Raw genomic sequence first — 23688 nt, 5'->3', positions numbered from 1 at the left:
CACACCAGACTCATCGCAAGTCCAATCGATCCTAGCTGTGGATTCCAAGGACGAATGGCGAGCAGTGATGAAGGTCAACCACTGCCCCATCCAATTCAAGCTGGACACAGGTGCCTCTGCCAACCTCCTCTCACAGGCAGACTTCAGACACATTAAGAAGCCCCCCACGGTCCTTCCAGCTGCCTGTAAGCTCCTGGATTACAACGGGAATGCTATCACGGCACTGGGATCCTGCCATCTGCACGTATCCAACCGACACACACAAGCACGGTTATGCTTTAAAATTGTTAAGCCGGACAGGGAATACCTACTAGTGCGCACGCCTCCAAGCAGCTGAACCTCATTCAAAGGGTTTACACCACAACATCCTTCCATGTAGATCTTCAGGCCGGCATCGAGGACATCTTCGCCCAGTATCCAGATGTGTTCAATGGGATGGGCACGCTGCCGTATCGATACAAGATTCTGCTACGACCTGATGCCAAGCCAGTGGTCCCCGCACCACGCCGGATCCCAGCTTCACTGAGAGAGCGCCTGAAGGCACAACTCAAGGATCTTCAGCAAAAAGGTATCATATCCAAGGTCACCGAACCGACTGACTGGGTCAGCTCGATGGTGTGCGTAAAGAAGCCTTCGGGGGGACCTGCGCATCTGCATTGATCCCAAGGATCTCAATAAGAATATCATGCGGGAACACTACCCCATCCCGAAGTGGGAGGAACTCATGAGTGAGATGGCACACACACGCTTCTTCATCAAATTGGATGCATCACAGGGATTTTGGCAAATCCAGCTGGAAGAGTCCAGCAGAAGGCTCTGCACCTTCAACATGCCTTTTGGCAGATACTGCTAGAATCGCATGCCATTTGGCATCATCTCGGCATCGGAGATATTCCATTGTATCATGGAGCAGATGATGGAAGGCATTGAAGGGGTTCGTGTGTACGTGGACGACATCATCATATGGTCCACGACCCCTGAAGAACATGTGTCCCGTCTCCAGAAGGTATTCCGCCGTGTACATGCCAACGGCCTAAAGTTAAACAGGTCCAAATGTTGTTTTGGCACATCAACGCTCAAGTTCCTAGGCGACCAGATCTCACAGCATGGTGTGCGCCCGGACACAGACAAAATCAAGGCCATCGAGGCGATGAAGGTCCCTGAGGACAAAAGGATGGTGCTGCGTGTGGTAAACCTCTATTAGGTGATGTATGGTAGGACCTGTACTACAGATACGTTGGTAGTCCCTGCTTGCTGGCTCCGCCCAGTAGGCGGAGTATAATATGTGTGTCCTCCAGGTGGCAGCCATTTCGCCAGCTGCTGTGGGAGGCCTCACATCTTAGAGCAATAAAGCCTCAGTTGTACCCAACTCAAGTCTTTGTGCAATTGATTGTGCATCAATTTATTGCTCTAAGATTTTCAAAAGATGGACCTCCGCATCAAACCGGATCGCCTGCAGCTGGATCCACATTCAAGTGACGCCAAAAAGGACTTTCAACACTGGCTAGCTTGTTTCGAGGCGTACATCAACTCGGCATCCACCCCTGTCTCGGAGGCTCAGAAGATACAGATCCTGTACTCAAGGTTGAGCTCCAGCGTCTTTCCGCTAATCCAGGACGCGCGAACTACGCCGAAGCTATGACACTTCTCAAGGAGAATTACGCTCAGAAGACGAACACGCTCTTCGCCAGGCACGTAGTCGCCACTCGCTCTCAACTCCCTGGTGAGTCCATAGAAGACTTCTGGCGGACCCTAATCCCACTCGTCCGGGACTGTGACTGTCAGGCCGTTATGGCCACTGAACAATCAAACCTCCTTATGCGGGACGCGTTTGTTACAGTGATTGGGTTGGACCTCATACGCCAGCGACTGTTAGAGGGGGCCACGCTCGACCTAGCGGAGACAAAGAAACTAGCGCTCTCCATGACGGTCGCCTTGTGCAACGTTCAGGCCTACACCCCCAGCCGCGCGGCCCACCCCTCCTACGCATCGTGGACCCCACAGACGGCCACCCCAGTGGGGGGCCTTACCCAGCCAATACGCCTGCGCCACGCGCCAGCCAGCAAACCTCGGGGGGTCCCCGATGTTATTTCTGCGGCCAGCAGAACAACCCCTGCCAACGCTGCTCGGCCCGCGCTGCCCTTTGCAAGGCTTGCGGCAAGAAGGGGCACTTCGCCGCGGTGTGCCAGGCCCGTGCAGTCACCGCTATCGCCCCCACCCCACTCGTTTACGGACAATGGGTGCTGCCATCTTCTCCCCCTCAGACCAAGCGCGGCCAGTGGGTGCCGCCATCTTCCAGCCCGCCAAGTGCAGCCCATGGGCGCCGCAATCTTGTACTCCTCTAGATCTTCAGCCGCCATTTTGTCCTCTTCGAGATCTTCAGGCGCCGCCATCTTGTCTCCCCCACGGCACATGGGCACCGCCAGCGTTCCAGGACCAGGGCCTCCCGGGCTTCCCGTCATCCTACACCAGTGACGACCAACCATGACTCGCCTCAGTGACCATCGACCAGTCTCGTCCGCACAACCTGGCCACCGCATTGTCCAGCATTAAAATCAACGGACATGTGACCTCTTGCCTGCTGGACTCCGGGAGCACCAAAAGCTTCATCCATCCGGATACGGTAAGGCACTGCTCCCTCGCGGTACAACCCGCCAATCAAAGAATCTCCCTGGCCTCCGGATCCCATTCCGTGGCGATCCGGGGGTACTGTACGGTCACACTCACGGTCCAGGGCGTAGAATTCACGGCTTCTGCCTCTACATCCTCCCTAACCTCTGCGCTGCCCTACTACTCGTCCTGGACTTCCAGGGCAACCTCCAGAGCCGAACCCTGAAATTCGGCGGGCCCCTACCACCCCTCACTGTGTGTGGCCTCGCGACGCTAAAGGTCAATCCACCTTCCCTCTTCGCAAATCTGACCTCGGATTATTCGCCACCAGGAGCAGACGGTACAGCAGTCAGGACAGGACCTTCATCAGGTCCGAGGTCCAGTGGCTGCTTCGGGAGGGCATCATTGAGGCCAGCAACAGCCCCTGGAGAGCCCAAGTGGTAGTAGTTAAAACTGGGGAGAAACACAGAATGGTCGTGGACTACAGCCAGACCATCAATCGGTAACACGCAGCTCGACGTGTACCCCCTCCCACGCATATCTGATATGGTCAATCAGATTGCACAGTACCGGGTCTTCTCAATGGTAGACCTCAAATCCGCCTACCACCAGCTCCCCATTCGTAAATCGGACCGTCCATACACTGCTTTTGAGGCGGGCGGTCGTCTCTATCACTTCCTCAGGGTTCTTTTCGGCGTCACTAACGGGATCTCGGTCTTCCAAAGGGAGATAGGCCGAATGGTCGACCGGTACGGTTTGCGGGCCACCTTTCCGTACCTAGACAACGTCACCATCTGCAGCCATGATCAGCAGGACCACGACGCCAACGGTGCCAAATTTCTCCACACCGCTACTCTCCTAAACCTCACTTACAACAAGGAGAAGTGCGTATTCAGCACGAACCGCTTAGCCATCCTCGGCTATGTGGTCCAGAACGGACCTGGGGTTCTTTTCGTACGACGCTCAGTGGGTCCCAAACTATACGGACAAGGCCCACCCACTCATACAGTCAACCCATTTTCCCCTGACGGCCGAGGCACAACAGGCCTTCGCCCGTATCAGAGCCGATATCGGCAAGCCCGGGATGCATGCAGTAGATGAGACACTGCCCTTTCAAGTAGAGAGCGACGCATCAGACGTTGCCCTAGCCGCCACCCTCAATCAGGCAGGCAGACCCGTGGCATTCTTTTCCCGCACCCTTCATGCCTCAGAAATTTGGCACTCATCCATCGAAAAAGAGGCCCAAGCTATCGTTGAAACTGTGCGGCATTGGAGGCATTACTTGGCTGGCAGGAGATTCACTCTCCTCACTGACCAACGGTCGGTAGCCTTCATGTTCAATAACATACAGCGGGGCAAGATCAAGAATGAAAAGATCTTGAGGTGGAGGATCGAGCTCTCCACCTACAATTACGAGATTTTGTATCACCCCGGCAACCTCAACGAGCCCCCAGACGCCCTATCCCGAGGTACACGTGCCAGCGCACAGGTAGACCAACTCCGGACCTTGCACGACAGTCTTTGTCACCCGGGAGTCACACGGTTGTACCATTTCATAAAGGCCCGCAATCTGCCCTACTCCGTCGAGGAAGTACGGACAATCACCAGGTCCTGCCAGGTCTGTGCGGAGTGCAAGCCGCACATCGGTCTCCGTTACAAACCTCCCCCTCCCTATCACCAATAAATCAATATTTTTACGGGGAATTGAGGGCACCAGAATGACCTCTAACTTGAGTACCACGCAAGTGGTAGAGATTGACAACATATACATACCTATGAAATTTTGTGTGTGTAAAAATAATGAAGACACGATTTGGGACAACGATATCATGAGGGAGTATGAAACTATAATTGATTGTAAGAAAGGAAAATGGGCCTGGCCAAAGCTGGATGGTAGGAAGGGAAGGTATGGACAGATGGCCAATAACACTGGTACTGTCGGGTTGGCCACCATAACCACCAGGGAATAGAGCAAAGAACTGGGCGGATACGGGGCCGTTTACGGGTCAGTAAGAAATGTTTGGGCAAAAATCAAATTAGACACCGGAAAAGCCAGCATCGACCCTATTAAGATTCCCGGGCCAGAACATAAACCACACCACCAATACCCGATCAGGACAGAAGCTAAAAAGGCGGTTGTGGACATAGTAGAAGGATTAGTAGAAAGGGGTATCCGGAGGGAAATCACCAGCACTACTAATTCTCCCACGTGGCCGGTAAAGAAGCCTGATGGGAGTTACCGGCTGACCATAGACTATACAGCCCTTAACAAGGTGACACCCAAATTGCATCCAATCGTAGCCAGTCCCTCAACCATCCTAAACGGACTATCTCCCGAACAGAAAATCTTCACGGTCCTAGACATATCCAATGGCTTTTGGGCACTTCCATTGGATCCGGAGTCCCAAGATAAATTTGCGTTTACAGTAGGGGATAAACAATATAAGTGGACTCCATTACCACAGGGCTTCCATAATAGCCCAGCTATTTTCCACCACGTAATGAGTGACATTTTAAAACAGATAAAAGTGCCCAAGGCGTGCGCGATCTTGCAGTATGTCGATGACATATTAATAGCCTCGGAAACAAAGGCAGACCATCTGGCTACCCTGTACTTAGTATTGCGAACCCTGGAGACGGCTGGCCTCAAGGTGAGCCCTAAAAAGACCCAGGTTGGAAAAACACAAGTCCTGTACTTGGGACACTTAATCTCCCAAGGACTTAAGGAGATGCCTCAGGACAGAAAACATACAGTCCAGGGTATGCCAAAACCCATTACTGTACGTGGAGTCAGAAAGGTGTTGGGACTCTTTAACTACAATCGGAACTTTATCCCAGAGTTTGCTAAAATAGCAGAACCAATACAGAGATTAGTATAAGGGGGTAGGGCCGCGCTAGAACCAGTGGAGTGGGTCCCAGAACAGGAGGAAGCATATACCCAATTAAAGTCTGAGTTAATGTCAGCCCCAGGATTGGGTTTACCAGACATAAGTAAAGACTTCCACATACACTGCAACAATGAGGACGGGTTCTATACAGCAGTGGTCACACAGGACCATGGAGATAGGAGGAGGCCCATCGCCTATTACTCTACGGCAGAGGGACCGGTGGTCACTGGACTCTCCCGGTGCATTGCTGCACTGGATTGGGCAGCCTGGGTGTGAGAGTTAGCGAGCCAATAGTTATGAGAGGAAACATTATACTACACACGAAACATGCCCTGGTAGAAATGTTGAACACCGGAAAGCTAAGATCCGTCTCGAATATGAGGCGGGCCAAGTGGGAGGCGGTCCTCCTCCCTCCAAGTAAGTCAGTAACCATTGTTAGGGACGCGGGAGAACCCAGCCGAGGGAATATTAGGAACAGGGGAACCCCACAATTGTGGGGATGTAGACATGAATTTCGAGGAAGACAGGATTAAGGATACTCCTCTGGCAACAGTGGAAGAAACATTCTGTGTAGATGGGTCATGTAAGTATGTCGCTGGGCGGCCCCGAACGGGGTGGGCGGTAGTGAATGGAGCATTGGAGACAGTGGAATCAGGACGAATTGATGGAGGCCTGTCGACCCAAGTGGCAGAACTAGTGGCGCTCACCAAAGCGCTAGAGTTATCAGAGAACAAGACGGTGAACATTTATACAGATAGTAGGTATGCCTTTGGAGTCGTACATGACTACATGACTGCTTGGGGTAGGAGGGGATTTATTACAACAGGAGGTAATCCTATAAAACATCAGTTGAGAATAGAAGCCCTCTTGGATGCTAGTAACAAACCCCAACAGGTAGCAGTGATTAAAATTAAGGCACATCAGAGGGAACCGGACCGGAATAGCTTGGACTGGATAAATCACCAGGATCAGACGCAAGCCTCAGAGAACTGACTTGTGAACGTTTGTTTTTTTTGCTCTGTTCTGTTGTCCTCCGTCAGTCACGTTAGAGAGGCTCATTCACATGTAAATACATTCACATACGCCAACAAAACATTACAAAAAGGGGAGATGTCATGATATGCAAACTTGCAGCTAATGAACACATAGAATAGGACACGACCAATCAGCAGTCAGGACACTCAGGGGTGGTATCTCACTATAAAAGGGATGAGGCACTCACACCCTGCCTCTTTCCACAGACCAACATCTACAGAGTGAGACAGGGTGTATCCTCAGCATCACACCCCAGCACGTGGCTTAGAGCAAGACTGGTTCAGTTAGACTGAGTTACTACATTTAGATTAGCAGAGAGTCGAACTCATTGAGAACTGTGCTAATAGTTCAATAAAACACATTGAACTCACTTCAAAGTCTGGAGCATCTTTTACTCAAAACTGCATCAAGTGGCAGCTTGTGTTATTCCAAATCACATAACACAACAGAAGGGGTGCCAATGTCTTCACAGATATTCTGTACATATGATTTACTCAAACATGTCCTTACACGTAAGCCCTCTGACAAACCAAAAGCAGAAGATTGAGAGGAAACATCATTCCTGACCCACCCATGTCAGTACAAACATTCACACTCCCATTGTTTTCAGATAATGCAAAGTATGAGTGCGCGCCAAACCCTACAGCTATACTAGCAAAGCAGTTGCTGCAATTAGCTTCACCAGGCTTCGACTTTCAGCAGCTTTTAGGGCAATTTTAGGATCTCCAGGCTGACCATGTCAAAGTACAATGTGTTTCGAAAAGGTAGGAAGGGAAGAAAAAGAGATGGGATGGTGGTATTGGTTAAGGAGAGCAATGCAGTGCTGGAGAAAGAGGATGTCACGGGGTCTTCAGGGTCAGAATCAATTTGACTGCAGCTAAGGAACAAAAAGGAGATTGCAAAAGAGACATAGATATGTTAGGTGAGTTGGCAAAGATCTGGCAAATACAAGATTCTCCATTTTGGCAAGAAAAATTATAAAGAAGCTTATTATCTAAATGGTGAGAGACTGCAGAGCTCTGAGATGCAGAGGGATATCGGTGTTCTTGTGCACGAATCACAAAAGATTATTCAGGTACAGCAAGTAATTAGAATCATAGAATTTACAGTGCAGAAGGAGGCCAATCGGCCCATCGAGTCTGCACCGGCTCTTAGAAAGAGCACCCTACCCAAGCCCATACCTCCACTCTATCCCCATAACCCAGTAACCCTACCCAACACTAAGGGCAATTTTGGACACTAAGGGCAATTTAGCACGGCCAATCCACCTAACCTGCACATCTTTGGACTGTGGGAGGAAACCGGAGCACCCGGAGGAAACCCACGCACACACGGGGAGAACGTGCAGACTCCGCACAGACAGTGACCCAAGCCGGGAATCGAACCTGGGACCCTGGAGCTGTGAAGCAATTATGCTAACCACTATGCTAGGAAAGCTAATAGAATGTTATGATTTATTGTGAGGAGAGTTGATGACAAAAGTAGGGAGGTTATTCTTCAGAATTATGGGGCATTGGCGGGACCACATCTGGAGTATTAGGTACAGTATTGCTCTCCTTGATTAAGAAAAGCTGTAAATGTGTTAGAAGCACTTCAGAGAAGTTTTACTAGATTAATACCTGAAATGAGTGGGTTGTCTTCTGAGGAAAGGTTAGACAGACTAGGCTTGTATCCGCTGGAGTTTAGACGAGTAAAAGGCGACTCGATTGAAACCTTTACGATCCTGAGGGGTCCTGACAGGGTGGACGTGGAGAGGGTGTTTCCTCTTGCGGAAGAAGCTAGAACTAGGGGTCACTTTTAAAAATAAGGGGCCGCCCATTTAAGACAGAAATGAGGGGGAATGTTTTCTCTAAGAGGCTAGTGAGTCTTTGGAACTCTCTTCCACAAAAGGCAGTGGAAGTAGAGTCTTGGAATATTCTTAAGGAAGAGGTAGGCGGATTCTTGACAAAAAAGAGAGGGGTGAAAGATTCTCAGGAGTAGACAGGATTGAGGTTACAATCAGGTTAGCCATGATCTCATTGAATGGTGGACAGGCTCGAGGGGCCGAGTGGCCTACTCCTAATTTGCATATTTGTATGTAAAAAGGTGCCCGCTGTAGTCTACAGACCAACATCCAGTGGGACGGATGTAGAGGAACAGGTCTGCAGAGAAATTACAGAGAGGTGCAAACATTCTAGAGCAGTTACGATGGGGACTTTAATTACCCAAATGTAGACTGGGATGGTTGCGGTGTAAAGGGCAGAGAGGGGCAAGTGTACCTATACTGTGCAGCATGTATGTGTCCAGTTCAACTAAAAAGGAGGCACAGCTAGACCTAGTTCTTGGAAATCAGGTGGGCCACGTAGATCCAAGTGTCACTGACGGAACATTTAGGAGGCAGTGATTATTGTATCATAACGTCTAAGATGACGCTAGGCAAAGACAACGGTCAATCCAGAGTAAGGATCATTAACTGGGGGAGAGCTGACTTCAATGGGGCAAGAACGGAGCTGGGCCTGGAAAGACTAGAACCAAAGATTGGTGGGGAAAACTGTAGCTGAACAATGCGTTACCTTCAAAAAAAAAGAAATGGTTCAGGCACAATCGAGGTACACCTCCTCAAAAGGAAAAGGTAGAGCAAACAAATCCTGAGCTCCCTGGATGAAAATGGAGTCAGAAATTAAAATAAAGAAGAATAAGTGTGCTTATGACAGGTGTCAGGAGGAAAATACAATTGAGAACCATGACGACTACAGAAAGTTCAGAGGGGAGGTGAAAAAGCACATTAGAGAAATGAAGAGGGATTATGAGAAAAAATTCCAAAGTCTTCGACCCGCACATAAGTAGTAAAAGGGTGAAAAAGGGAGGAGTGGGGCTGATTAAGGACCAAAAAGGGAATTTACACATGGAGTCTGGGGGCATGACTGAGGTATTAAATAAATGAATTGCATCTGTCTTCGCCAAGGAAGCAGAAACTACCCAGGTCATGATGACAGAGGCGAAGCTCTATCACCAGGAGGATTCAGAATTGGTCAGAAGGAAGTCTTGGATAAACTGTCGGCACTTAAAGGCACCGGGACCACAATTGAGAACCATGAGGTACATCTCAGTTGTACCTTCAGTTGGGAAGGAAGTGGGAGTGGAAATTGCAGACGCATGGCCATAATCTTCCAGCTTCCGTCGGCTCAGAGAAGGTGCCGGAAGACCAAAGAATTGCAAGCGTTGCACCCTTGTTCAAAAAGGTTTGGAAGGATAAACCCAGCAATTAGAGACCAGTCAGTTTAACTTTGGTGGTGGGGGGGAATCGTCTGGAAGCAATTATTTACGACAGAATTAATAGTCACATGGAAAGATATGGGCTTAAGGGAAAATTGTTTTTAACTAACTTGCTGGAGGTGACAGAGAAGGTTGAGGAGGGTAATGCTATTGATGTGGTAAACATGGACTTCCAAAAGGCATACGATACAATGCCTCAGAAAAGACCTGTAAGAAAAGCTGTAGCTCATGAAAGAAAAGGGATAGTAGCAAAGTGGATACAAAATTCACTGAATAATAGGAAACAACGAATAATGGTCAAAGGATATTTCTCAGGCTGGAGGAAGGTTTATAGAGGTGTCCCCCAGGCGTCGGTATTGGGACCTTTACTCTTCCAGATATGCATTATTGATCTAGATCTTGGTGTGCAGGGCATAATTTAAAAGTTTGCGGATACTACAAAACTTGCAGGCATTGTAAACTTTGAGGAGGACGGTTCCTTTAGTGGGACAGAGACAAGTTGGTGGAGTGGGCAGATAGGTGGCAGATGAAGTTCAATACGGAGAGGTGTGAGGTGATGCATTTGGTATGAAGAACATGGAGAAACACTATAAAATTAGGGGTAACATCCTTAAAGGAACAGAGGGACCAGATGCATATGTGTATAAGTCATTAAAGGTGGCAGGACAGATAGAGTAGTTAATAAAGCACACAGTATCCTCGGCTTTAAGAGTGGCATAGACTACAAGAGCAAGGAGGCTGTGCTGAACTCGTAGAAGACACTAGTTAGATCTCAGCTGGAGTATCGTGTACAGTTCTGGGTGCAACACCAGGAAGAATGTGAATGCTTTGGAGAGAGTGCAGAGGAGGTTTGCAAGAAGGTTTGAAGAGGTGTTCAAAATCATGTGGAGGCTGGACAGAGTTGATAGGGAGAAATAGTTCCCACTTGTGTAAGATCAGGAACAAATTGAGAACAGATTTAAAGTGATTTTCAAAAGAAGCAAATACAATGTGAGAAAAAACGTTTTAGGTTTGGAAAGCACGGTCTGGAAGTGTGACGGAAGCAGGTTCCACTGAGGCATTCGGAAGGGCATTGGATGATTATTTGAATAGAAACAATGTGCAGAGGTACAGGGAAAAAGAGGAGGAAGCTTAAGTCGTAATGCTCATTGAAGAATCGATGCAGACATGATGGAACAAATGGATTCTTTCTGCGCCATAACAATTCTGTGATTCTGTGAAAGCAAGATGATTTGAGACGGCGATTGTAATCACTGACCTTGAGGAGTCACTCCGTATCGTGGCTGAGATAGGACATAAGGAAGGTTATCTCTGTAAGAACTTGAGGTGAGTCTTGGGGAGGGGTGGTAGTGAATGTAAATTTTATTGAAGAGATGCAAAGAGTGGGACATGCTGAGGTGCTTCAAGGAGATCGTACCAGAGGATTAGTGGAAAAGACAGAGGCATGATTTGATAAGGACCACACATTATGATTTGGGCAGGTATCTGGTGAAATATGTATCCCATTGAGGAGCCTTCAGTAAGAGGCAAAGTGTCACGAGACATGTTTGTGTAAATAGCAGACTGTCATCACTGATGTGATGAGTGACAATAGTCCTATTCACAAGTGAACAGATGTGAAGAAGGACAATCATTACTCATGATTGTCATTCGGCCAATTTGAATTGTCCTTGAATACACCCAAAGCTATCCTTTCTGTCTCTGTCACCTTGCTCCAAAGGATTTATTGAGGCACTCTTCACTGCAACCTTAGCACAACAACTCCAACTGCCCCATTCTCTTCCCTCACTGGCCTTCCCATCCAATGTGCCCACTGGTGCTAATCTCGCCAATCACCTCCCCGTTCTGCTTACCTCATCTACAATGACTCTTTAGACTTTGTCTTGCAGTTTAGTAACAATTATCCTTCTTCACATGGTCTCCGGAATGCCCACTCACTCATGAACAAGACCAATGCTATGCGTCACATCATTTCAATAACGGCCTGACATGGACACAACCATGTCTCATGACACCGTGAACTCCCAACAGACAGGCAACTGCCAGGATATAGCCAAGACTTTAGAACACCCTTTACCTCTCGTGATAATCCTCATGAAAGAAAATGGAGAAATAAATAAAACAATTTGTTTTGTTTTAATTATGTGCTCAATTATCACTGGGAAACTTTAGTACACCTTTTAGGGGCAGTATCAGAACTCATAGGAAAGTGGAGTTGAGAATGATCATTTCAGACCAGTCAAAATCTCATTGAATGATGGAGCAGACTTGATGGGCCGAATGTCCTAATTCTGCTCCTATGTCTTATGATCATTCATGTAGCCATGTGATTCTTGCAGCCTCATCGATGGTGAGCAAAATTGTATTTCTTCTGTTTCGCCTTAGCATATATGAGAAGGGAGAATTGGCAATGGCAATGAATCAGTCATGAAGATGCTCTTTGAATTGTCTCAAAGGATCAATTATTAAAAAGGATTGACTTGATGTTGATTTTCCCTTATTGCCGGTGCAAACTGTTATAGTTTCTTTTGTGTTAATTTTCCCTTTTAAGACCAGCTGCACTGGTACTTATGATGTAAGCACATTGCAACTATACGTATTTCTCTTAATCTCTTGACTATGAAATAGGAAAAAACATAAGAATATAGGGGGCAAGAATATGTTATTCAGCTAATGGACCTTCCTGAATCAGTTCCATGATCCAGACTGACTACTTTCATCTTTATCTCAAAAACATTGGCTCTGCTTAAACAGGAACTGATCTTTCTCAATGTTTCAGCCAATATAACATCAATTGTTTCAAATGTCAACCTCAGTGACTGAAAGTGTGAAAAGGTTCTTCCTGATACAGAGTTCCACTTGCAGTTTCTATATGTGCTCAAATTACCCTAAACTACTTTTTAAACTTGTTCATGCTGAGCCAGCATTTATTGCCAATCCCTGGGGACAATTAAGGGTCAGCCACATTGCTGTGGGTCTGGAGTCACATGTAGGCCAGACCAGGTAAGGAGGGCAGATTTTCTTCCTAAAGGACATGAGTGAACCAGATGGGTTTTCACGACACTTGACAGGGGTTAATGTTCCAGCAAATACTTTTCAACACCCATGGCACGGGGGCACAGTGGTTAGCACAGTTATTCCGGCCTTGGGTGATTGCCTGTGTAGAGTTTGCACACTATCCCCATGACTGCGTGGGTTTTCTCCAGGTGCTCCGGTTCCCTGCCACAGTCCAAAGATGTCAAATCCAGTGGTTGTTTCCAGTTTGACAATATGGAGACAATTTTGCCAACGTTTTAAATTGGGGTCAGTGTCGAAGCTGCTTCCTATCTCTGCTAACTATCTGACCGAGCTGGCAAGATTAGATGCCACCTTTGGGTTGGGGGGGGGGGGGGGGGGGGGGGTGCGGGAGGTGGATTGGCTGCCTAGAAGGATTGAAGGAAAAGTTTGGGCTCTGGGGTTCAGATTGATTCAGGTATCTTCAAGTTCATAACATTGCGATTTTCCCGATGTTCCCCATGGCGCCGCCAACACCTCTAATGGAGAGGGGGTTTTCGCTCACAGGGCCAGAGGAGGGAGCATTTCGGGAATTTATGAATGGATTTTGACGGAAGGTTCAATGTCAGTGGAGGAGTTTAATGCTAGGTGGGAGGAGGAGATGGGGCCACATTAGAGGATGAGGTATGGAGTGAGGCCCTTCACAGGGCGAACAACATGTCCTCGTGCACGAGGCTTGGTTTGATCAGACTTCGGGTTCGGGCGCACCTGACCAAGCGCAGAATGAGTCGCTTCTTTGCAGGGGTGGAGGACAGGTGGGAGCGTCATTCAAGAGGTCCAGCTAACCACACACATATGCTCTGGTCTTGTCCCAAGCTTGTGGGTGTTTGTGTCTTGTTTGTTAGCACCATGTTGGCGATTCTGAAGATTTAGCTGGAGCTCTGTCTATCGTGACCATATTTGGGGTGTCAGGCTCACCGGACTTGCAGACGGACGCGGGGCCGATGTCCTGGCCTTCACCTCGATAATTGCCCATCGTTGGGATGGATGGCTCGATCTCCACCCAGTGCCTCGGTGTGGCTGGGGGACCTAAAGGAGTTGTTATACACGCGAGAAAATCAAGTACATCGTGAGGGGAGCAATCGAGGGGTTCTATTGGAGGTGGCAGCCGTTTATTGTTTACTTCAAGGAATTGGTCACCATTAGTTGTTAAGGGGGGAGAAGAGCAGTGGGGGGGGGGGGGGGGGGGGGGGTTAGGTTTTGTGAAGGGTTATTTTATGTTGCTTTTTTATGCATGTAATTAGTATTTACTCTTTCTTGTTATTTTGTATTCTATAAAGTGGAAAATGTGAATTAAAATATATTTTTAAAAATAGTATATGAATGAAGCCTAGGGATACAGTAGAGGCAAACTGGTATCTCTTGCTTACCCAGATTAATCATCCTGCCCCATGAGTCATTCAAGACGCTAATGTCTTGATTGATGCCCAAAACAGATTGCTGACACAAGTCAGAACATCTTGGGTGTCATTGTCCGATTAGGATATTCTAACATTCCAGAGAGTGGAAATGCAGGAACAAGCAGACTGGTCAGCAATTTCCCAAAACGTATGGAAGAGATCCCAATGTGAGGGTTAACATTGATTGGTCACAACAATAGAGAAATGGAACCGATATGTATATAGACAAGCAGCAAAATCGCATTCGCCATGTCATTCATTTCATCTCATGTCCCTTTGAAAGTCAAGGCAGGAAGCTACAGTTTAAATTGATCAGTAGTTAAACAAAGAAGATGGTTGCTATTTGTTGTACAAAGGTGCTAACTGCAATTTGGATGGTTCAGAAGATGGAATAGATGGGTTTGAAGGGTGACCAACTCTCCAAGAGGCAAGAAAATCACTTACTTGTTCTCGGAGTTTAAAATAAGAAGTTTTACAACACCAGGTTAAAGTCCAACAGGTTTGTTTCGATGTCACAGCTTTCGGAGCGCTGCTCCTTCGAAGGAGCAGCGCTCCGAAAGCGAGTGACATCGAAACAAACCTGTTGGACTTTAACCTGGTGTTGTAAAACTTCTTACTGTGCTCACCCCAGTCCAACGCCGGCATCTCCACATCTGAGTTTAAAAACAGAGGCATGTCTACATTTAAAGTTGTCGAGACATGGGCAGGATTCTCCGCCGGCGGGATGCCCCGTTCTGCCGGCAGCCCGGGGGTTTCCCGATGGCGTGGGACTGCCCCACAATGGGAAACCCCATTGACTGGCCGGCGTAACGGAGCATCCCGCCGGCGGGGTGAAACGGAAATGTGGCGCGGCGGGACGGAGCATCCTGCCCAATACTAGAAACCAAGCTAAAGGAGTGGAATGGGTAAAGTCATGGAAAGAGAGGATGGCACAATTTGATGGGTGACTGGAAAATGAGGGTGAGGTGACAGTGCTTGACCTTGATATCAAGGTAGCATTCGATCGAGTACGGCATCAAGGAGCCCTCGCAAAGTCGGCGAGAATCAGGGGGAAACCTCTCACTGGTTGGACTCGTACCTCGCACAAAGGAAGATGGTTGTGGTTGTTGGAGGTCAATCATCTCAATTAGAGGACAATATTGCAGGAGTTTCTCAGGGTAGTCTCCTACACCCAACCATCTTCAGTTGCTTTGTCAATGACCTCCCTTTCATAATAAGGTCAGAAGTGGGAATCTTCACAGAGAATCGCACAATGTTCAGTACCATTTGTGATTCCTCAGATACTGAAGCAGTCCATGTTCAAATGCAGCAAGAAATAGACAATATCCAGGCTTGGGTTGACAAGGGGCAAATAAAATTCACTCTACACAATTGCCAGGCAATGACCATCGCCCCTTGGCATTCAATGGCATTACCATCACTAAATTCCGCAATGTCAACATTCTGGGGGTTACCAGTGACCAGAAACTGAACTGGACGAGGCACATATATACTGTGGCTGCAAGAGCAGGTCAGGGACTAGAAATCCTGTGGTGAGTAACTCACCTCCTGACTCCCCAAAGCTTGTCCACCATCAACAAGGCACAAGTCAGGAGCATGATGGCGTACTCGCCACTTGCCTGGATGAGTGAAGCTCCAACAGCATTCAATAAACTGCACACCACCCAGGACAAAGCAGCCTTGATTGGCACCCCATCCACAAACAGTCACTCCCCCCACATGCAGTGACAGCCGCTTGTACCATCTATAAGATGCGCTGCAGGAACTCACCAAGGCTCCTGAGAAAGCACCTTCCAAAACCACAATTGCTACCATCGAGAAGGACAAGGGCAGCAGATACATGGGAACCCCACCACCTGACTCGGAAATATATTGTGCAGTTGCTATACAGATTGTGGCTTTGAAAGGGGAAAAGGGTGTTATTGTGAGAGGAGCGTTGGAGAGTGGGAAGTGACATCCATTGAAGAACAATCTGTGAGATGCAACACAGAATGTAGCTTGTTTTGTTATGCTCTTGACGTCGCATAAGATGCTTCCTTGATGTGCACTCTGACAAGGAAGGTTCAGACTTGGAGATAGCTTCAACACATTTATTACTGTTAATGATTCTCCTACTTGGATTCAACTCTACTGTTAATCCTGCTATAGCTACTCAGACTGATGAACCAGTCTGCTACAATCCACGTGGTGGGTGTGATGTTCAATCAACCCTGTGTCTGTATTCACTGAGTGTCTCCACTGGAAAGAGGAAGATCATGTGTGCCGTGTCCTTATATATGGGTTGGTGTAATGCCCCCTTGTGGTAGTGTCACCTCTGTGTGTATCGTGAATGCCCATTGGTCATGTCCGATCTTACTGACCTATTGGTTGAATGTCTGTGTGTCATGTCTCTGGTGCTCCCTCTAGTGTCGATCTAGTCTACGTGTATTTACATTAACCCCTTGTGTACTTACAGTGATGCATATCACCACATAGCTTAGTAATGAAAAATTGGTGAGTTAAATAATTAATTCGCGAATATTCTGTGAGAATGAAAGCGAATTCCATACACTTTACTGAACATTCTTTATTTCATAATTATATTTCCTATTTTTAGGAGTGGAACCAATGGACCCAAGCACAATGTTACGAGTTAGACTTGCCCTTGTACATTCCGAATCTGTTTGCAATTCCAAAACCTGAAAGAATGAGACTCCACACATGCACTGGTTACTTATCAGTGCCAGAGAGGTCGATTGACAGTAATTAATGTTTATCACCTAGTTAAAAGGATACTTATGTTTGTAATTAAAATACTTACGTTTCTGTGGCAAATCTAATGGGAGATTAATGGGAAAATACATGGGGACAGAAATTTCTGTCAAAATGAGGGTGAGACTGACGATGTTCATTGTTATTTGTAGGCAAAAGATTACAAGAGGTTTGGTCGAGGAGCAGGAATTTTAATTAAATATTAGTTAAATGCTAATATTCAAAGGTTGCTGTCCAATACGGTGGACAATATGGTGGAGGAAGTGCACACTCATTATTTTCTTTTAATACTTTTGTTCAAGGCATTTTCGATTTATATACAAAACACAGGAAACTATTATCTTGCAATAGTACAAAACAAATACCTCCATCCCTCTTAACACCCTACATGCCGCACTTTATACTTATAACATAAAACAACAATATCCCTGAACAAAAACATTACCCCTCCACTCCCCCCACTGACATCTACCACTCCTTGAAGAAGATGACGAACAGCCTCCACCTCAAGAAGAACTCCTCCGCAGACCCCCGAATGGCAATTTTTATTTTTTCCAAATGTAAGTATTTCACCAAGTCACTCACCCATCCTACTGCTTTGGGCAGCCCAGGAACTCGACACCCTAACAAGATCCGGCTCCGGGCTATCAGGGAGGCAAAGGCCAACAAACCTCGGCCTCTCTCCCCACCTGCACTCCTGGATCCTCTGACACCCTAAATATCACCACCCACGGGCTGGGGGCCACCCTCACTCCCCAAATCTCCGACATAACCTCCGAGAAAGTCTCCCAGAACCCCACCAACTTCAGGCAGGTCCAGAACATGAGAGTGTGGTTTGCCGCGTCCCCTTGAACACCATTTACATTTATCCTCCACCCCCTGAAAAGACCGAGCCATCGTGATGCTGGCCTGGGAGCTCTATGCACCACTCTGAATTGAATTAGGCTCAATCGTGCACAAGAGGAGGTCAAATTTATCCTCCGCAGGGCTTTGTTCCATAGCTCCGCTTCAAAAAAAACCCCAGTTCTTACTCCCACCTCCGTTTTGCCTCCTCCAGCGAGGCCCTTCTTCTCTCCATTAGCTCCCCATAAATATTGGAGACTCTACTTTCCCCTATCTCGTCCTCGGGCACCATCTTTTCAAGCAACGATGGGGGCGGCAGCCTCGGAAATGTGGCCAGCTCCTTCCTCACAAAGTTAGGAATAACAGGAATGCGGAATATTTGGCTAATGGTAAAGTTCTTGAAAGTGTGGCTGAGCAGAGGGATCTAGGTGTCCATGTACATAGATCCCTGAAAGTTGCCACCCAGGTTGATAGGGTTGTGAAGAAGGCCTATGGAGTGTTGGCCTTTATTGGTAGAGGGATTGAGTTCCGGAGTCGGGAGGTCATGTTGCAGCTGTACAGAACTCTGGTCCGGCCGCATTTGGAGTATTGCGTACAGTTCTGGTCACCGCATTATAGGAAGGACGTGGAGGCTTTGGAGCGGGTGCAGAGGAGATTTACCAGGATGTTGCCTGGTATGGAGGGAAAATCTTATGAGGAAAGGCTGACGGACTTGAGGTTGTTTTCGTTGGAGAGAAGAAGGTTAAGAGGAGACTTAATAGAGGCATACAAAATGATCAGGGGGTTGGATAGGGTGGACAGTGAGAGCCTTCTCCCGCGGATGGATATGGCTGGCATGAGGGGACATAACTTTAAACTGAGGGGTAATAGATATAGGACAGAGGTCAGAGGTAGGTTCTTTACGCAAAGAGTAGTGAGGCCGTGGAATGCCCTACCTGCTACAGTAGTGAACTCGCCAACATTGAGGGCATTTAAAAGTTTATTGGATAAACATATGGATGATAATGGCATAGTGTAGGTTAGATGGCTTTTGTTTCGGTGCAACATCGTGGGCCGAAGGGCCTGTACTGCGCTGTATTGTTCTATGTTCTATGTTCTATGTCCCTGATTTGCAAATATCGAAACCCATTACCCCACTGGTAACTCAAATCCCGTTCCCTGCATCGAAGCATTAATCTCACCCTTTCCCACATTAAGCTTACACCCTGAGAACCCCAAACTCTGTCAATACCCCCATAGTCCTATCCATACTATCCACCGGGTCTGTGGCATACAACCGAAAGTCATCTGTGCACAGGGACACACGATGCTCCATCCCCCCCTCTCTCTATGCCCCTCCACCCAGTTGAAGCCCTAAGCGGCATTGCCAATGGCCTAATCGCTGATGCAAAAAGCCATGGGGACAGTGGACAGCCCTGCTTCATTCCCCGAGGCAGACGGAAATATCCCAAACGTGTATTGGTCATACACGTGGGAGCCCTGTACAACATCCTAATCCAACCCACCAAACCCAGCCCAAAGCCAAAGCGCCCCAATACTTCAAACAAGTAATCCCACTCAACCCAGTCAAAAGCCTTCTCCGCGACCATAGATATTATTACCTCTGTTTTCTCACCCCTCATCACCACATTTAGTAACTTCCCAATATTAGACGACAGCTGTCGCAGCTTCACAAACCCTGTTTGGTCCTCTCCTACCATTCCCAGCACATAATCCTCCATTTTCTTTAAATTAAAAATTTAGCGTACCCAATTCTTTTTTTTTCCAATTAAGAGACAGTTTAGCGTGGCTAATCCACCTACCCTGCACATCTTTGAGTTGTGGGGTGAGACCTATGCAGTTACGGGGAGAATGTGCATACTCCGCATGGGCAGTGACCCAGGCCAGGATCAAATCCGGGTCCTCGGGCCATGAGGTAGCAGTGCTAACCAGTGTGTCATTCTGCCACCCGCACACAATCCTCCATGTGCGTTGCCAGAGGCCCCAACTCAGTGTAATCTTTTATAGAATTCTGCTGGGAATCTATCCAGACCCTGGGCCTTCCAAGAGTGCATTGACCCCCCCCCAATACACCTCATCACCTCCTCCTACCCCACCGGAGCACCCATCCCTTGCACCTTCCCCTCCTCTAGCACCGGGAAATCCAAGCCACCCAAGAACCGCCTCATGCCCAGGTCCCCCCACCCAGAGGCTGCAACCTGTACAGTCCTCAGTTGAAGGCCTCAAGCACTCCATTCACTTTACCTGGCTCTGTGACCATCCTACCATCTTGCCCCCCCACCCCCCCCCGGTCCCTTATCTGCCCGATCTCCTGCACCGCTGCCTGCTGCTTCAACTGATGAGCGTGCAGCCAACTGGCCTTTTCCCCGTGCTCACAAAACTCCCCACTAATCCAGCACAACTGCCCCACTGGCTTCCCAGTAGGCAAAAGTTCAAACTCCATCTAGGACTTCTTCCTCATTTTCAACAACCGCCCCACCCCCGGGCCTCGCTCCACGGCCAAAATGGCCTCCACCAACCTCTGGCTATCCAACCGCTCCACCTTATCACTATGCGCCTTGATAGAAATGACTTCCTGCCGAATTACCGCCTTCAGCACCTCCCACATTGGTGCGTATAGCCACCGCTAACCTCTCACTTGCCACCTTTTCTGACAACAGTCCCACATCCAGCCTCTACTGCCGTTGCTGGAAGCCCCCCTTTTCCACCCACAAATCTACAAAATGCGGCACACGATCCGACACCACAATCGCCGATTACTCTGCCCCAATCACCCCCGCCAACAACACCTTGTCAAAGAAATCGATTCAGGAATAGACCCGATGCACATGTGAGAAGAACAAATTTTCCTTCACTCTTGGTCACCCAAACCACCAGGGATCCGCTCCCCCATTCGCTCCATGAACAGCAACAATTCCCTTGCCGACACTTTCATAGACTTGGGGCACGGCCGATCCAGCCTAGGATCCAGAACGGTGTTAAAATCCCCCCCCCCCCCCACCCCCCATAATCAACTGATGCGAGTCTCGGTCCAGAATCTTTGCCAACATTCGCTTCATAAAATCCGTTATCACCCCAGTTGGGGCCATAGACGTTCACCAACATCCCGGGCATCTCTCCAATCTCCCACTCACCCTGACATATCTAACCCCTGAATCCCCCACTCAGCTATGCTCCGAGAAAGCCACCCTCTTACTTATTAACACCGCAGTCTCCCTCACCTTTATAACAGCCCCAAAGGGAATACTTACCCCACCCAACCTTTCCTCAACCTCATATGTTCTTTCACCTCTGGTGCGTTTCCTTCATAACAATCACGGGTTGGACTCTCAATTTCTGATGTCTAAGGGCTAGAGTCCCCGATTCAGAGGCTATGTCCAGAGAAAGTGTCTAGTTTTACAATGAAAAAGTCGGTGCCGCCCCCGCACTGATGCTCCATCGGCGGGGGGGCTACCAGTCGCACTACATAAAACTCCCAGCGCCCTGACATAAACGCCTGGATAAATGCCAGGTCCGTGCCCGGGCATTCGCACGGCGACGATCTGCAGCGGTCGTGCTGTACAATATGGCGCCGGCTGCGTGATGACCTGGCCAGCCAAGTAGTGTCCCCTTGGACACCCTCGCCACCCCCTGGACACCCCCTCGCCACCCCCACCTGTCCCCCCAGCCCGTGCCAACAGTCCGCAGCCGCCGGGTTTACAAAAACTCAGACCACACGTGGTCAGGAACCCGGCCCATCGGGGCCGGAACATCGGGGAAGGTCCTCTGCCACCTTTGCCAGGTCCTCTGAGGCCTCATGTCTCTGTTTCTTAAACTCGGCCACAGGGAATTCAACCAACTGCTCCATCGACCATTGTGCGGGCAACGACACCATAGGTCCCTCTGCCATCTTTTCCTTGCTACGCCACTCGAGGTCTCGTGGTCTGAAGAATGCCCCTTATTTGACACAGTCCTCGTCTGGTACCCTTTCGACATTCCCCACCGAAGGAGAAGACTCTTCAGTATTCCCACTTTTTCCACCTGCAACTTCCCCGTAAAACGGGCAGAAAGAACCAAAAGATTCAACCTCAGGCAGGAGCCACCTTATGTGTGGCCACTCATTCCATGGCTGCCACCGGAAGTCTACTCATTATTTCCCAGCCGGGCACTGCCTGCCATAGTGGCAATGAGGCATAAGTATCAACATGGAATGTCTATCCCCGAAACCGGCGTTAGGCACTTTACACCTGCAAATGCTGTTTCATCCAACATAAAAAACCCAGAATGTGAAACCCACATACCCTGATCTTGCCTACCCAATACAGCTTAGAACTGGAGAAATGAGGAAAGCCTCGCTTTCAACTTTACACCTTCACAGCCAGCTGCCCATTTTCCTCCCTCTTTTGATTTTGGGCAGCACGGTAGCATAATGGTTAGCACAGTTGCTTCACAGCTCCAGGGTCCCAGGTTCGATCCCGGCTTGGGTCACTGCCTGTGTGGAGTCTGCACGTTCTCCCCGTGTCTGCGGGGGTTTTCTCCGTGTGCTTCGGTTTTCTCTCACAGTCCAACGACGTGCAGGTTAGGTGAATTGGCCATGCTAAATTGCCCTTAGTGTCCAAAAAGGTTAAGTGGGGGTTACTGGGTTACGGGGATAGGGTAGAGTCGTGGGCTTGAGTGGGGTGCTCTTTGTAAGGGCCGGTGCAGACTCAATGGGCCGAATGGCCTCCTTCTGCACTGTAAATTCTATGCTTCTATGATTCGGTAACCCAAGATATTTGAAGAATTCAAAGGATTCAAGGAAATCATTTCAAATGCTTCTTGTGAATACAGGCTGCTTCTGAAGCGGTCTAGTTTGACCATTTCAGATTTTGACAGGCCAAAAAAGCTCCTGTGTGTGTTACATTTATCACACGGCAGACTGCAATCTCGATGGGTGCCTGTGCTGATGGGATAAGTGTTAGCTCCGCAGAGCATTCCGCCCCACCTCACACCCGCCTGAGGCATTTCGCTTGACAAGGAGGCGGGTCAGAAAAAACTCACTCAATCCCTTGCCTCGAGTCAGGAATCTCTTTCACACAATCTGTCTGTGATGCACCGAGGGAGTTTAAACCCAATTCCATTTTCTCTGAGAGCTAAGCAGGAATGTGATTAAAACAAAACACTTGAGAATGGCAGCTGGAAAGGCGTTTGCCACTCTGTATATGGCTCCTCTTTGCAAAGAGGGCAAGAGGGACGTAATTTCAATTAGTACACAGAGGTCCCCACACCTCTCGAGGCCTTAATTGGTGGATGAAAAATGATTTGCCATTAAAATAGAAAATACTGGATACACACAAGTCTGGCAGCAACAGAGAACAGCAAAGATAGGTTAACATGCCAGATAGAAACCTTTCTTTGAAACAGACTACTTTTTGAAATTAAATTTAGAGTACCCAATCAATTTTTTCCAATTAAGGGGCAATTTAGCGTGGCCAATCCACCTAGCCTGCACATCTTTGGGTTATGGGGGTGAAACCCACGCAAACACAGGGAGAATGTGCAAACTCCGCACGGACAGTGACCCAGAGCCGGGATCGAACCTGTGACCTCGGCGCCGTGAGGCAACAGGGCTAACCCACTGTGCCACCGTGCTGCCCACTGTGGTTCAGTCTTGACTACAATAGATTTGTTCATGCTTGGAAATAACTGGCAACACCAGTCTGGGCCTATTACAAACTGCACGTATCTATTCTTCTGCTTTGAATGGGTGGCATGTTCAGGTTAATCAATTGACACCAAATAACATTCGGAGAATCCACATTTTCCCTGCATCTCAGAAAGTAACATATTGGCCAGGCCAATGCTTACAGACTGAAACTACTTGGTCACATTTA

General features: G+C 48.3%; 1 protein-coding gene across 1 annotated transcript in view; it reads right to left on the bottom strand.

Moving 5' to 3' along the window:
- LOC140425568 (uncharacterized) overlaps window positions 1–23688 on the bottom strand; it is a 199478-nt gene that overhangs the window by 115584 nt on the left and 60206 nt on the right. The gene's annotated exons all lie outside the window — the stretch shown is intronic.

The sequence above is a fragment of the Scyliorhinus torazame genome, chromosome 6 (genome assembly GCF_047496885.1).
Source record: "Scyliorhinus torazame isolate Kashiwa2021f chromosome 6, sScyTor2.1, whole genome shotgun sequence".
In the NCBI taxonomy this organism is placed as follows: domain Eukaryota; kingdom Metazoa; phylum Chordata; class Chondrichthyes; order Carcharhiniformes; family Scyliorhinidae; genus Scyliorhinus; species Scyliorhinus torazame.
Note: the sequence above shows the minus strand (reverse complement) of the source record. Positions and strands in the feature narration are given on the sequence as shown.